Consider the following 17,651-nt stretch of genomic DNA (forward strand, 5'->3'; position numbering starts at 1 on the left):
AGGTTCCTCGATGGTCATACAAATTGACCGATGAATTAGAAGGACTGGATCAAGAAAATGGAGAAGAACAGAAGGAAGATTATGAAATTTGTTCAAGAAAAGCGAAACGGGTGGTGATCTATACTGATAAAAATCTGGATACCGATACTGATAATATTGATCAAGCAGAAGCAGAAGCAGAAGCAGAAGCAGAAGCAGAAGAGGTGGCTTTGATACGTTATTCGCAACAACCAGATTTTAATCGGGGTATAATCCAAGGATCCATGCGTGCTCAAAGACGTAAAACAGTTATTTGGGAAATATTTCAAACAAATGTTCATTCCCCGCTTTTTTTGGATCGAATAGACAAAGTCTTTTTTTTTTCTTTTTTTGATAGATATAGATATCGAATAATTAATCTTATTTTTAGGAATTCCGTGGGGGGAAACCCAGAATCCGAAACTTCCGACTTTGAGGAGGAAGAGGAAGAGACAAACACTGGGAAAAAAAAAGACGAGGAGAAAAAAAAAAAAGAGGAAGATGAACGGATAACAATATCAGAAATTTGGGATAGCATTATATTTGCTCAAGCAATAAGAGGTTTGATGCTGATAACCCAATCTTTTTTTAGAAAAAACATTGTATTGCCTTCATTGATAATAGCTAAAAATATTGGACGTATGTTATTATTCCAATTCCCCGAGTGGTATGAGGATTTGAAGGAATGGAATAGAGAAATACATGTTAAATGCACCTATAATGGTGTTCCATTATCAGAAACAGAATTTCCCCAAGATTGGTTAACAGATGGTATTCAGATAAAGATTTTATTTCCTTTTCGTTTAAAACCTTGGCGAAGATCTAAAATACGATCTCATCATGGAGATCCAATGAAAAAAAAAGGAAAAAAAGAAAATTTTTGTTTTTTAACAGTTTGGGGAATGGAAACGGAACTCCCTTTTGGTTCTCCCCGAAAGCAACCTTCTTTTTTTGAACCCATATATAAGGAACTCAAAAAAAAAATTAGAAAAGTAAAAAAGAACTCTCTAAAAGTTTCAAAAGAAAAAAAAGAGATGGGTCATCAAAATAGTTCTAGTTCTAAAACGAGTTCTAAAACGAGTTCTAAAACGAATAGTTCTAGTTCTAAAACGAATAGTTCTAGTTCTAAAACGAACAGTTCTAGTTCTAAAACGAATAATGAAGAAACTTGAAAAAGTGAACCAAATTTCTTTATTTGAATTGAGGAAGGGAAAAGTACATGAACCAAATGAAAATGCAAAAGATTCAAAAAAAAATAATCAGATTATTCACGAATCGACCATTCAAATTCGATCTATGAATTGGACAAATTATTTACTCATAGAAAAAAAAATGAAAGATCTTGCTGATAAGACAATCACAATAAGGAATCAAATAGAAGGAATCACAAAAGACAAGAAGAAAATAGTTCTAGCCTATCATGATAAAAGACCGGAATTACAAAAACATATTTGGCAGATACTTCAAAGAAAAAATACCCGATTAATACGCAAATCACATTATTTTATGAAATCTTTCATTGAAAAAATATACATAGATATCTTGCAATGTATGGTTACCATTTCTAAGGTTAATGCACAACTTTTAAAAAAAACAATTATCAATGAATCCATTTACAACGATGAAAGAAATCAAGAAGGAATTGATGAAACAGATCAAGATACAATGAACTTTATTTCGACTATAAAAAAGTCCTTTTCTAATCCTAATATTAGAAATGATTTAAACACTTATCACGACTTATCTTCCTTGTCCCAAGCATATGTATTTTACAAATTGTCACAAACCCAATTATTTAACAACCATCACCTGAGATCTGTACTTCAATATCACGATCACGGGACCTATCCTTTTATTAAAGACAAGATAAAGTATTATTGTATGACACGAGGAATATTTGATTCCAAATCAAGGTTTGATTCCAAATCAAGGCATAAGAAAATTAATAAGTCTGGAATGAATAAATGGAAAAACTGGTTAAAGGGTCATTATCAATATAATTTTTCTCGGAGCAAATGGTCTCGATTAGTACCGAAAAAATGGCGAAATAGAGTCAATCAACGTTGTACTATTCAAAATAAAGAATCAATGAAATTGTATTCATATAAAAAAGAAAAAGACCGATTAATTCATTACATGAATGAAAATTTTTGTGCAGTGGATTTATCGATGAGTCAAAAAGAAAAATTTAAAAAACACTACAGATATGATCTTTTATCACATGAATATATAAATTATGGGGATAGTAAGGACTCATACACACTGAAACCCGAATCGTTTTATGTATTGCTAAATATGACTATTGATGATTACCTAAAAAAAGGATATTTTATTGATACCCATAAAAATCTGGATAGAAAATATTTGGATTATAGAATTCTTCATTTTTGCCTTAGAAACAATAGTGATATTGAGAACAATAGTGATATTGAGAACAATAGTGATATTGAGAACAATAGTGATATTGAGGACTGGACCGATATGTATATCGGTACCGAAATTTATAAAAATACTAATAAAAATACTAAGACTAAGACTCATCAAAAAAAAATTTTTGATTGGATGGGAATGAATCGAAATTATTCTACCATATCAAATCTAGAACCTTGGTTCTTCCCAGAATTTGTGTTACCTTTTGATGCATATAAACCGTGGATCATACCAATCAAATTACTTCTTTCTAATATTTATTATGAAAATGATATTAGTCAAAATCAAAATGAAAAAAATATTAGTCAAAATCAAAATGAAAAAAATATTAGTCAAAATCAAAATAAAAAAAATATTAGTCAAAATCAAAATAAAAAAAATATTAGTCAAAATCAAAATAAAAAAAATATTAGTCAAAATCAAAATAAAAAAAATATTAGTCAAAATCAAAATAAAAAAAATATTAGTCAAAATCAAAATAAAAAAAATATTAGTCAAAATCAAAATAAAAAAAATATTAGTCAAAATCAAAACATCAAAGATTCCGTTAAAATAGAATTTCAAAATTCCAACCAAGAAAAAGAGGGTCAATCAAATCTTGTATCAGATCCACAAAAACAAAACCAAAAGGAATATCTTGAAGAGGATTGCACGAGATCAAACATTAAAAAAGGTAAAAAAAAAAAAAAACAATCCAAGAAAAATAAGGAAGGAGAACTAGATTTGTTCCTGAAAAAATATTTTATTTTTCAATTAAGATGGGATGACCCCTTGAATCAAAAAATTATTAATAATGTTAGGATATATTGTCTCCTACTTAGATTGATAAATCCAAGGGAAATTGCTATATCCTCGATTCAAAGAGGAGAGATGCATCTGGATGTAATGCTGATTCAGAAAGATCTAGCTCTTACAGAATTAATAAAAAGGGGAATATTAATTATCGAACCAATTCGTCTATCTTTAAGAAGGGATGGAAAATTCATTATATATCAAACCATAAGTATTTCATTGATCGATAAGAGTAAACACCAAATTAATAGAAAATACATAAAGAAAAGATATGTTGATAAGAATAATTTGAAAAAATCCACTGGACGACATGGCAATATATTTGTGAATGGGGATCAAGATCATTATAATTTCTTTGTTCCTGAAAATATTCTATCTCCTAGACGTCGTAGAGAATTGAGAATTCTAATTTGTTTCAACTCTCATAATCGGGATATTGTGAATAGAAATCCAGTATTTTGCAACGAAAACAACATAAGAAACTCTGAACAATTTTTGAATGAGGACAAACGTCTTAATACGGATTTAAATAAATTAATTAAATGCAAATTGTTTCTTTGGCCCAATTACCGATTAGAAGATTTAGCTTGTATGAATCGCTATTGGTTTGATACCAATAATGGTAGTCGTTTCAGTATGTCAAGGATACGTATGTATCCACGATTCAGAATTATTTAATAGTATATTTCCTATATATCACATGCCGTTTTCAGTAAATAAAAACCGAAAGATGTACGCATATGGTGTGTTACGTTCTGGTACATGATACGTATTTACTTGTGTATCAATTCAATTGAATCTAGAAAGAAATCTACAGAATCTTTTTAGGTGCAAAGAAATCATTCTCTTTCGTAAATGCAGAAATATATTATCCTTTTCTTTTCTATCTAAATCAAATGGAAAATTTGATTTAGATAGAAACGGATAAATCTAAATTTTTGCGTGTACTAGATTAAAAAAAATTGACATAATATAATAATTATTATTTTATTTTTCCTGATCGGTAAAATCCATGGCATGGAAAAGAAAGAAAAGAAAAAGATAAAAAAAGTTTTATGGTCAAAAATTCATTCATTTCACTTCTTCCACAAGAAGAAAAAGAAGAAAACAGGGGTTCTGTTGAATTTCAAGTATTAAGTTTCACCAATAAGATACGAAGACTTACTTCACATTTGGAATTGCACAAAAGAGATTTTTTATCACAAAGAGGTCTACAAAAAATTCTGAGAAAACGTCAACGTCTGCTGGCTTATTTGTCAAAGAAAAATAGAGCGCGTTATAAGAAATTAATTGACCAGTTGGATATTCGGGAGCCAAAAAATCGTTAATTAAATCGTTTGAATTAGTATAGTAGTTATTAGATTTTTTATTTTGATGAACCTCCTACTTTTTTGAGGAATTCATGAAATAATGAATTAAGGAAGAAAAGATATGACTGTACCGGCTACAAAAAAAGATTTCATGATAGTTAATATGGGTCCTCACCACCCATCAATGCATGGTGTTCTTCGACTGATCGTTACTCTCGATGGTGAAGATGTTATTGACTGTGAACCCATATTGGGCTATTTACACAGAGGGATGGAAAAAATAGCGGAAAACCGAACAATTATACAATATCTGCCTTATGTAACACGTTGGGATTATTTAGCTACTATGTTCACAGAGGCAATAACGGTAAATGCACCAGAACAACTGGAAAATGTTCAAGTACCTAAAAGGGCTAGCTATATCAGAGTAATTATGCTGGAGCTGAGCCGTATAGCTTCTCATTTGTTATGGCTTGGGCCTTTTATGGCGGATATCGGCGCGCAGACTCCCTTTTTCTATATTTTCAGAGAGAGAGAATTGATATATGATTTATTCGAAGCCGCCACAGGTATGCGAATGATGCATAATTATTTCCGCATCGGAGGAGTAGCTGCCGATCTACCTTATGGCTGGATAGATAAATGTTTGGATTTTTGCGATTATTTTTTAACAGGAATTGTTGAATATCAAAAACTCATTACGCGAAATCCCATTTTTTTGGAGCGAGTCGAAGGAGTGGGCATTATTGGTGGAGAGGAAGCAATAAATTGGGGTTTATCAGGACCGATGTTACGAGCTTCTGGAACACAATGGGATCTTCGTAAAATTGATAATTATGAGTGTTACAATGAATTCGATTGGGAAGTCCAATGGCAAAAAGAAGGAGATTCGTTAGCTCGTTATTTAGTACGAATCGGTGAAATGAGGGAATCTATAAAAATAATTCAACAGGCTCTAGAAGGAATTCCTGGAGGACCCTATGAGAATTTAGAAGTCCGACGCTTTGATAGAGCAAAAAATTCCGAATGGAATGATTTTGAATATAGATTTATTAGTAAAAAACCTTCACCCAATTTTGAATTGTCGAAACAAGAACTTTACGTGAGAGTAGAAGCCCCAAAAGGGGAATTAGGAATTTATTTGATAGGAGATAATAGTGTTTTCCCTTGGAGATGGAAAATTCGTCCACCCGGCTTCATAAATTTGCAAATTCTTCCTCAGCTAGTTAAAAGAATGAAATTGGCTGATATCATGACGATACTAGGTAGTATAGATATCATTATGGGAGAGGTTGATCGTTGAAATGATAATTGATACGACAGAAGTACAAACTATCAATTCTTTTTCTATATCGGAATCCTTAAAAGAAGTATATGGACTCATATGGATCTTTGTACCCATTTTGACCCTTATATTGGGAATTACAATAGGGGTACTAGTAATTGTGTGGTTAGAAAGAGAAATATCTGCAGCGATACAACAACGTATTGGGCCTGAATATGCCGGCCCCTTGGGAATTCTTCAAGCTCTAGCAGATGGAACTAAACTACTTTTTAAAGAAGACCTTCTCCCATCTAGAGGAGATGTTCGTTTGTTTAGTATTGGACCGTCTATAGTGGTCATATCAATTCTACTAAGTTATTTAGTAATTCCTTTTGGGTATCGCCTCATTTTAGCCGATCTCAGTATAGGTGTTTTTTTATGGGTCGCCATTTCAAGTATTGCTCCTATTGGGCTTCTTATGTCAGGATACGGATCGAATAATAAATATTCCTTTTCAGGTGGTCTACGAGCTGCTGCTCAATCTATTAGTTATGAAATACCATTAACTCTATGTGTGTTATCAATATCTCTACGTGTGATTCGTTGAACATGAACTTTATACTTCTTTCCTAGAAGTAAAGGAAAGAAGTTGAATGTAATGTATTGAATAGGTATTTTATTTTTTATTCATCATTCGGGTCAATGAGTTAAACCAGATAGTTATATGAGTGAAACAAAACAACTTAGAAGTTTGCAGTAAGAAGATAAAATCTCATTTCATATGTACAAGAATAAAGTTGAAGTAAACATAAGCAGTGTAAACTGTTTACCCCAAGATTAAGATTCTTTCATTAGTCATCATATCTTGGAGCGGGTGTAAAAGATCAACTGTATGGAGTTTTCATTACTGTCTTGTATTTATTACCATGCCGTAGATCAATCAAAAATCAGTGGACGGTTAGGAACACCAAAGTGCACAAAGGATTAGTAATAGAGATAATGTAAGGTATCAAAAAAAGAGATATTTCTACAATTTATAAAACGAATAAAAATAGGGACTTTAAGTTGGTTTATATTTATAAATTTATAAAATATAAATTTATAAAAAAAAATAAAAAAATGAATAAAGATATTGATGCATAAAATAAATAAAAGAATAGATAAGAAGAGATTCGTCCACCTCCCATGGATTTGATTCCTTCCCCTATAAAAAAACTTGCAATGCCAACCCCATTTGTAATTCCATCAATTATATATCTATCAAAAAACTGAGTTAGTTCGGTTAATCCCCTTATACCCATGGTAAAAACCTTAGTATAAAAAAATATCTATGTAACCACGATTATATGACCAATTGTATATCCCATTTTTTATTTGGTCCAAGAGAATCCTTTTAGGACCACCTTTTACAAATGCATTGATAAAGTTCAAATTCCGGAAAAACGAATAAGCAGACCCATATAAGATATATGCTATGAATAGTCCGGAAATAGCTATACTTACTGAAAAAATTGCATTTGTAAAAAATTCATACCAATCCACAGAATAACTCGAATTTGGATGGAAAAGGTTTGTGAGTGGAGTTAACCATTTGGATAATATATCCAAATCTATTACTCCTTGATCAAAATGAATTCCTATTGATCCAACAAACAAAGTAAATAATACCAATATAAGCAGAGGAAATAGCATAGTATTGTCCACTTCGCGAGGGTACATAGAAGTGTACTTTTTTTCGAAAGAAGTATTAAAGTATCGTATGCATTTTTTTAGATTATTATCAATTTTATACATATCCTTTGAAAAAAAGAAGACCCTATTATTCATTGTTGATAAAGGTAAATTTCTATTGACTGCTTTGGCTACCTCCTTTCCCCATAGAGATATTGAATAGGACGAACTATTTTTTGTGCTACTGTAATCTTGAAAATGAACGCGCAAATGTCCATCAAAGGTAAGTAAATACACCCGAAACATATAAAATGCAGTCAATCCTGCTGTGAAACAAGCTATTATTGCGAAAATTGGTGAATACAACCAACTATCATTAAGAATTTCATCTTTGGACCAAAAACAAGCAAGAGGTGGAATACCGCAAATAGAAAGTGTACCCAATAAAAAAGTAGTTCTTGTAATTGGAACATATCTTCTTAAACCACCCATAAGAGCCATATTCTGACTTTTTTCTGGCGAATATCCAACAATAGGTTCCATTGAATGAATAATGGATCCGGATCCCAAAAACAATAAAGCTTTAGAATAGGCATGGGTAATCAAATGGAATAAAGCAGCTCGATAAGAACCTATACCTAGAGCTAACATAATATAACCCAATTGAGACATTGTAGAATAGGCTAAACTTCTTTTTATATCTCTTTGAGCAAGAGCCAAAGTAGCTCCTAGTAGTACTGTTATTACACCTATTAAAGATATGAAATTCATTATGTAAGGTATAGCTATGAAAATAGGAAGAAGTCGAGCTACAAGAAAAATTCCTGCTGCTACCATAGTAGCAGCGTGTATAAGAGCCGAGATGGGAGTGGGTCCTTCCATGGCATCGGGTAACCATACGTGAAGGGGGAATTGTGCGGATTTAGCAACTGCACCAATGAATAATAAAGAGGCACACAAAGTAGCAAATAAAGAACTGACACCATTATTATGGATCAAGTTATTAGTTATTTCGAACAAATCCCGAAATTCGAAACTACCTGTTATCCAATAAAAACCTAAAATTCCTAATAATAAACCAAAATCCCCTACACGGTTAGTTACAAAAGCTTTTTGACAAGCACTTGCTGCAGTCGGTCGTGTGAACCAAAATCCTATTAATAAATAGGAACACATCCCCACCAGTTCCCAAAAAATATAAATTTGTATCAAATTGGAACTGGTAACTAATCCCAACATGGAAGCATTGAAAAAACTCATATAAGCAAAAAATCTCAGATATCCTTGATCATGAGACATATAATTGTCACTATAAATAAGAACCAAGATTCCAACAGTAGTAATTAGTATTGACATAATAGAACTAAGTGGGTCGATCAAATATCCGAACTCTAAGGAAAAATCATTATTGATGGTCCAAGACCATAGATATTGATAGATAGAACTTCCATGTATTTGTTGAATAGATAAATTGGCTGAAAACCCCATAACTATACTTAACAGTAAAACACTAGGAAAAGCCCATATACGACGAATATTTTTTGTTGCTGTCGGAATCAGTAGAAGTCCAAATCCTATTGACACAGTAACTGGAAGTGGAAGAAAAGGTATTATCCATGCATATTGATATGTATGTTCCATAAGAAAACAAAATGAAATCTTTAATAATTCTACTATTCTAGTCTAGTCTTAGTAGAATATTCTATTCTGGTAATTTATAGCCATATTATATAGTATAATAAGAAAAAAGAGTTATACCAAAAGGAGTACTTGATTCTAATTATGTTTTAATAAAATTATATGTTTTAATAGGTTTAAAATATATTTTCAAACAGGTTTTAAATATATTTTTTAATAGGTTTTAAATATATTTTTTAATAGGTTTTAAACATATTCGAAAATGCTTTTTTTAAAACTATTCTACCAGGGAATAAGTATAGATAATGACTAAAAGGAACAATCTATTTTGAACAAAACAATACATGTCTTTCACATACAACGATAAAAACTGGTAACCCTTTTTGAATGGCAGTTCCCAAAAAGCGTACTTCTATGTCAAAAAAACGTATTCGTAAAAATATTTGGAAAAAAAAAGGATTTTTAGCTGCAGTAAAGGCTTTTTCCTTAGCGAAATCGGTTTCCACCGGACGTTCAAAAAGTTTTTTTGTGCAACAAACAAATAATAAAGTCTTGGAATAATCGGAATTGACATACCCGAAGAACTTCGAATTTTTTAAGATGAACGATTCACATTAATTAATGTATTGAACTCCTCAATATCAATATGAGTTAGAACTAGCTGTTGTAGTATGTAGATGTGGTATGTAGAATAAAGGTATGTATATCGAATTCTGAATATTTTTTCTATCTACTTTTTTCACAATAGAAAAATATTTTTCTATTGTGAAAAGTAGAGTATGATTACGATAGAAATGAAAATTCTTTTGTTTCTTATATGCCTAACAAAAACCTAATTAGTTTGGTAAATCTTACCATTATGCATTATATATATAATGAAGAGACCATTATATATAATATGAAGAGTATTAATACTCTAATGATACTAAGGAATGATACTAAGGTGTCGAAATCGTTAGAAAATTTCAAATTCTTTTGATTTAGTGATGAAATTGTTATACATATGAAATCCTGGTTATTTAATCTTCTTCATTGAAAAAAAAAATATTTTTTTTTTCATTTTGTTTGAATCTATGAAATCAAATCGGATAAATAAAAAACGAATCAAAAAATAGAAAATGAACAATTCTTAGTTCTATACCTCGACAGACAACAAAACTATTGAGTTCTAACTGTTTTGGAAGAACTTAGTTTCTAGTACGCGAAAGTTTATTATTAAAACTAAACTTACTAAAACTAAACTTACTTTATTATTAAAACTAAACTTACAATGATCCCAACTAAAGATTCTTTTTTTGAATAGAGATTCAAATAGGAATTTAAATGAATTTTGATTTATCGATTCTAATGTTTACTAAACTATATTGAATCCTTGATTCTCGACGATTCAACATGAATTGACTATTATTATTTCAAGTAAGCCGCCATGGTGAAATTGGTAGACACGCTGCTCTTAGGAAGCAGTGCTAGAGCATCTCGGTTCGAGTCCGAGTGGCGGCATCCTTGAAATCCTAGAAAATAAATCCTCTAAAAGAGACACAATGGATCCTATAATGTATTCAATTCTCGATTTAAATTCTCTAATGGGACCCCTTTTTATGATATTTACAACTTTAGAACATATATTAACTCATATCTCTTTTTCGATAATTTCAATTGTGATTACGATTCATTTAATGATCTTATTAGTCCGCGAAATCGTAGGATTGCGTGATTCATTGGAAAAAGGGATGATAGCCACTTTTTTCTCTATAACAGGATTATTAGTTTCTCGTTGGATTTCTTCAGGACATTTTCCGTTAAGTAATTTATACGAGTCATTAATCTTCCTTTCGTGCAGTTTCTCCATTATTCATATGATTTCCAAGATGGGGAACCATAAAAATGATTTAAGCACAATAACCGCACCAAGTACCATTTTTACACAAGGCTTTGCCACGTCGGGTTTTTTAACTGAAATGCATCAATCCGCAATATTAGTACCTGCTCTACAATCTCAGTGGTTAATGATGCACGTAAGTATGATGTTATTAAGCTATGCAGCTCTTTTATGCGGATCACTATTATCAGTCGCTCTTCTAGTCATTACATTTCGAAAAAACATCGATATTTTTTGTAAAGGTAATAATTTCTTAATTAAACCATTTTTCTTTGGTGAGATTCAATATTTGAATGAAAAAAGAAGTGTTTTTAAAAACACTTCTTTTCTTTCATTTCGAAATTATTATAAATATCAATTGACTCAACGTTTGGATTATTGGAGTTATCGTGTCATTAGTTTAGGATTTACCTTTTTAACCATAGGCATTCTTTGTGGAGCAGTATGGGCTAATGAGGCATGGGGATCTTATTGGAATTGGGACCCCAAAGAAACTTGGGCTTTTATTACTTGGACCATATTCGCGATTTATTTACATACTAGAACTAGAATACATATTAGAAGTAGAACAAATCAAAGTTTGCAAAGTATGAATTCGGCACTTGTGGCTTCTATAGGATTTCTTATAATTTGGGTATGTTATTTTGGAATCAATCTATTAGGAATAGGTCTACATAGTTATGGTTCATTCACATTAACATCTACTTGAATAAACTACACAGATAAATAATTGAATAAACTACATAAAGAATACATAAGAACATCATCCCATATATATATAAAAAGCTTCTTGTTTGTGCGAGTTTTTGAGAACCGTTTGAATCATTCCTTATTCAAAACGGTTCTCAAAAACTCAAAATGCATCTCATTACAATTCTAATTCACTTTATTCTTTTGCATTGTACAGCGAACGATTTTAAAAATCTTAAAATCAAAGACAAAAATTATATTTCCGTATTATTAATGAAAGACTATCGATGAAAGTAATTAGATAGGATAGCTTGCACCCTGTCAACTGATAGCGAGAGAACGAAATCCGGATAAATACCAATACCTATTACGGGTAGAAAGATACAGATTGAAACAAATAGTTCTCGTGGTCCAGAATCCGCAAAATTAGAGTTTGGAACATTGAATAGCTTGTATCCATAGAACATCTGACGTAACATAGATAATAAATAAATAGGAGTTAATATCATTCCAATTGCCATTACAAAAGTAATTAGCATTTTTGGCATTAAAAGGTATTTTGGACTAGTAATTATTCCAAAAAATACTAATAATTCCGCAACAAAACCACTCATTCCTGGCAATGCAAGAGAAGCCATCGAAAAACTACTGAACATGGTAAATAGTTTTGGCATTGGGATCGATACCCCCCCCATTTCGTCGAGATAAACAAGACGTATTCTATCACAACTCGTTCCTGCCAAGAAAAAAAGCGCAGCACCAATAAATCCATGAGAGAGTATTTGTAAAATGGCACCGTTGAGTCCCATTCCGGTTATAGAACCAATTCCTATAATTGTGAAACCCATGTGAGATACAGAGGAATAGGCTATTCTTTTTTTTAAATTCCGTTGACCGAGAGAGGTTGAAGCTGCATAGATTATTTGAATCGTTCCCACTATTACCAACCAGGGAGAAAATATAGAATGAGCGTGGGGTAATAATTCCATATTGATCCGAATAAGTCCATATGCGCCCATTTTTAATAAGATTCCAGCTAGAAGCATACATGTACTGTAATGTGCTTCTCCATGGGTATCTGGTAACCACGTATGTAGGGGTATAATCGGCGATTTGACAGCATAAGCAATAAGGAATCCAAAATATAATATTATTTCCAATGCCACAGGATATGATTGATTAGTTAATTTTGAAAAATCTAATGTGGGTTCATTAGGGCCATATAAACCCATACCTAGAACTCCTATTAAGAGAAAAATGGAGCCCCCCGCAGTGTACAAAATAAACTTTGTGGCCGAGTAGAGACGTTTCTTTCCCCCCTACATGGATAAAAGTAAATAAACAGGAATTAATTCTAACTCCCACAGCATGAAAAAAAGTAAAAGGTCTCTAGAAGAAAATAATCCTATTTGACCGCTGTACATTGCTAACATGAGAAAATAGAACAATCGCGAATTTCGAGTAACTGGCCAAGCCGCTAAGGTAGCTAAAGTGGTGATAAATCCTGTCAGTAAAATAGGTCCTATGGAAAGCCCATCGATTCCCAGTCTCCAGTGAAAATCAAAAACATCTATCCATTTTAAATCTTCCTCCAATTGGGTTAATGGATCGTCCAATTGGAAATGATAACAGAAAACATAGGTTGTTAGAAGGAGTTCCAACGAGCATATACATATAGCATACCACCTAAACATCTTATTTCCTTTATGAGGAAGAAAGAAAATGGAAGAACCGACGGATATCGGCAAAACAACAAGTATTGTTAACCAAGGAAAATAACTCGTGATAAAGACAAGATACGTTTGACCAGAAAAACCCGTGCTCGGAATAGAATAATATATTTTCTCGAGTACGGGCTTTTGTCGGTAAAGAGGAATCAATTGATTCAAGTGGATTTTTTTGTAACGTATCAATAACCTAGACCCATGCTGCGAGTTGTTTCATATGATAAATAAACACGGACACTCAAAAAATCCGTGGGGCAGGCGGATTCACATCTCTTACAACCCACACAGTCCTCGGTTCTTGGTGCGGAAGCAATTTGCTTAGCTTTACATCCGTCCCAAGGTATCATTTCCAATACGTCTGTGGGGCAGGCTCGTACACATTGAGTACACCCTATACATGTATCATAAATTTTTACTGAATGTGACATTGGATCTATAAATTCCAGATTTTAACATCAAAAATTTTCAATCTGGTAGAAAATTAGTATTTATATTATAGACACCAGACGAAGCAGTGGTTTATTAAAATTTTAAGAATCAATATATTTCTAAATCTGTTCATGAGAAAAAGCCAAGAGACTTTGATTTCCGTTTCAAAAATCATGATCATACGAGTCACATGTGTAAATAAAAATTGGCCGACAAAACAAATTGATCAATCATTCAAATCAATATTTCAATATTCATATTTTCAATATGAAATATGAATATATAAAAATAAAACTAAATTAGTAATTTAATTTATTTTCGTAATATGATTAACATATTATTATTTAATAATATTATTTTTATTATTTTATTATAATATTTATAATATTATGCAGTATATTATTATATAATACATTTATATTATTATATAATACATTAAAAATACATTAAAAACATTAAAATTTAAATACATTAAAATTAAATAAAATAAACAAATAAAAAACGAAATAAAAAAATTATAATACCAATTAAATTAAGAATATAATTATTTTTCATTAATGGAATATGAAAGTGAAAGAATAGAAATAGAAAAATATTCCAATTTCATTTATATTTTCTTATGCTTTATCATGTTGTGTGGTGTCTTGATTTATATGATCATTATAACTGATTATTCAATATATGATCATGATAATTATCACTAATTATTCAACAAATTCGATTGATTGATACGAGTTGATTTTCTGTTTCGATGAATCGACGAAACAATAGCTAGACCAATAGCTGCTTCAGCAGCTGCAACAGCTATAATAAAGATTGAGAAAATGTTTCCTTTTAATTGGCGACTATCAAATATATCAGAAAATGTTACAAGATTAATATTAACCGAATTTAGTATAAGCTCAAGACACATAAGTGCTCTAACCATGTTTCGACTTGTGATCAATCCATAGAGACCGATAGAAAATAAATAAACACTCAAAAAAAGTACATGCTCGAACATCATTGACTAACTCCTTATCAATCTCGATTCATTTCAATATGAACAATTGAAGCGATTCGATTTTTTATTTATTTAGAACTTCTAAAATTCTAAAAACTTTTTAATTCTTTTAAAATTCTAAGTATTTATTATTGGCGAGCCATAGTAATTGCACCTATCAAGGAAACTAAAAGAATTATAGAAATTAGTTCAAAGGGAAGATAAAAATCTGTCGATAAATGAATCCCAATTTGTTGAACGTTACTTATTAGGTCCTGTTCTATAATCTGGTTTGATCTTGTAGTCCAAATAATTCCGTACCATGACGTATCTGGTATAGTAGTAATTAGTGAAAAAAGAATACTTGTACAAACCAGTGAAGTGACTCCATCTCCAATGGTCCAAAAATACGAATCATTGGAATATTCTGAACCATTCATGAACATTACCGCAAATATGATTAAGACATTTACGGCTCCCACATAAATAAGTAGCTGTGCGGCAGCTACAAAAAAAGAGTTCGATGGAATGTAGAATAAGGATATACAAACAAGAACCAATCCCAATGAAAAAGCAGAATAAATAGGATTGGTAAGTAATACTACCCCCAGACCCCCTAATATAAGAACTGACCCCAGAAATGCTACAAGAATATCATGTATTGGTCCAGGTAAATCCATTATGTTATAATATGTAAAAAAAAAAATATATAAGTCAAATCATGACCTTACTAAATGGTCCAGGAAAGGAAAAGGGTTACCCCATTTTTATTGTATATGATATGTTCCTAATTGAATTAAATCTTAATATGGATTAATTTAATATTAATTTTATATATAGATATAATTATTTTATTGGGCCAATCCTACTTACTTTTTATCCAAAAGAAAAAGAATAAAAAAAGTAGTTGAAATTGTATATTTCGAAATTCCCGTGATAAAAATATTATAAGTTTAAATCAAAGAGTGATTCTCACCAATCTATAGTTACTAATTAAATCTATAGTTACTAATTATTATTTGTAGTTACTGACCAACCAAAATAAAAAAGTTTTGATCTTTTATATCAAAACAAAATCTTAGTAATCGGTAATCGTTCTTGAATCAAAGGGTTTATCTTTATCTATTTTGATTTGAGTCGAATTCATAACTGTTTGAATTGTGTAATCTTCAATTACTGACATTGGTAACCGACTCAAAGCAATTTGATTATAATTCAATTCGTGACGATCATAAGTAGAAAGCTCATATTCTTCAGTCATTGATAAACAGTTTGTTGGACAATACTCGACACAGTTACCACAAAATATACAGACCCCGAAATCAATACTATAATTAAGCAATTGTTTCTTTTTCATATCTCTTTCCAATCTCCAATCAACAACAGGTAGATCTATTGGGCATACACGAACACATACTTCGCAAGCAATACATTTATCAAATTCAAAGTGAATTCGACCACGAAAACGTTCTGACGTAATTGATTTCTCATAAGGATATTGAATAGTTACAGGTAAACGGTTTGTGTGGGATAAGGTAATTATGAAACTTTGACCAATATACCTTGCAGCTCGTATTGTTTGTTGACCATAATTCATGAACCCAGTTACCATGGGAAACATATTGTAGATATCCATAAATAAATTGATGTTTCTTTCTCTTGTTTGAAAGAGGTTATGAATCTAGAATATCGTTATCGTATTCTGTTATTTTATAGTGAAACAAGTTGGGAAGAAGTTGTCAATAATAGATTACCCAAAGAAATAGGTAAAAGAAATTTCCATCCAAGATTTAATAGCTGGTCCATTCTCATCCTAGGTAAAGTCCATCTTGTTGTGATAGAAATGAACAGAAACAAATAAGCTTTAACTAATGTAATAAAGATACCAATTGTCATTCCAAAGACTCCAGCTATTTTTTTTATTCCGAAAAGCTCAGGAATGGATATGTACGGAATAGATAAATTCCACCCACCTAAGTAAAGAACCGTTACGAATAACGAAGAAGCTAATAGATTTAGGTAAGAAGCAAGATAAAATAAACCAAATCTGATACCAGAATATTCGGTTTGATAACCTGCTACTAATTCCTCCTCTGCTTCTGGTAAATCAAAGGGCAATCTCTCACATTCAGCTAGAGAAGAAATTATGAAAACTATAAATCCTATGGGCTGACGCCATAGATTCCACCCCCAAAAGCCATATTTGGACTGTGCTTCAACTATATCAACTGTACTTGAACTGTTAGATAATTATAGTCGATAATAACATTACTGTTTCCATCGCTATTCCAAAACCGTACATGAGACCTCAGCTTCATACGGCTCCTCTATGGCCACAAATAAATGTAAGGACTAGTTCGATATTATCACCCCTTTTCTTTTGGGATAACTAGAATAAAGATATATCAGAGAGTCCGAAATTAAACCAATGGAATTCCGTTTGCTAGAATAAGAAAAAGTGCTTCGGAATTAATCTCATCCCTTATGATAATAAAAATGTATTTTTCTTTGTTCGGTAATAACTCAGCCCTTCAATAAAATACTCGTTATATCAATAAATCTAAAGAATTTAAAGAATTAGGAATTAGTCCATTAATTGTGATAGGAATTCCACCCATATGGATGGGAAAAAAGAATAAATAAATATCTTTTTTTTATTAATTCGATTATTACATTCCATTTCTTTTGTTCCTGTTCTTCTATCTCAGAAGAGGGTACTTTGAAAAAAAAAGAATAAGGGATTAATTCGTTCTGGATAGTCATTTCTTTAATCAGTGAATAGGAGCATACTCTAGATCGGAATCGTAGGGAAGTACTGCTT

At 31.3% G+C, this 17,651-nt stretch overlaps 1 long non-coding RNA gene across 1 annotated transcript; it reads left to right on the forward strand.

Annotated features, from left to right (window-relative positions):
* Positions 1 to 6,262: 6,262 nt before the first annotated feature.
* Positions 6,263 to 13,010, forward strand: LOC135662279 (uncharacterized). Its single transcript, XR_010507683.1, has 2 exons — positions 6,263 to 9,320; positions 9,367 to 13,010. It is a non-coding gene; the product is annotated as an uncharacterized LOC135662279 (long non-coding RNA).
* Positions 13,011 to 17,651: the final 4,641 nt, after the last annotated feature.

The sequence above is a fragment of the Musa acuminata genome, unplaced genomic scaffold (assembly GCF_036884655.1).
Source record: "Musa acuminata AAA Group cultivar baxijiao unplaced genomic scaffold, Cavendish_Baxijiao_AAA HiC_scaffold_606, whole genome shotgun sequence".
Classification (NCBI taxonomy): Eukaryota; Viridiplantae; Streptophyta; class Magnoliopsida; order Zingiberales; family Musaceae; genus Musa; species Musa acuminata.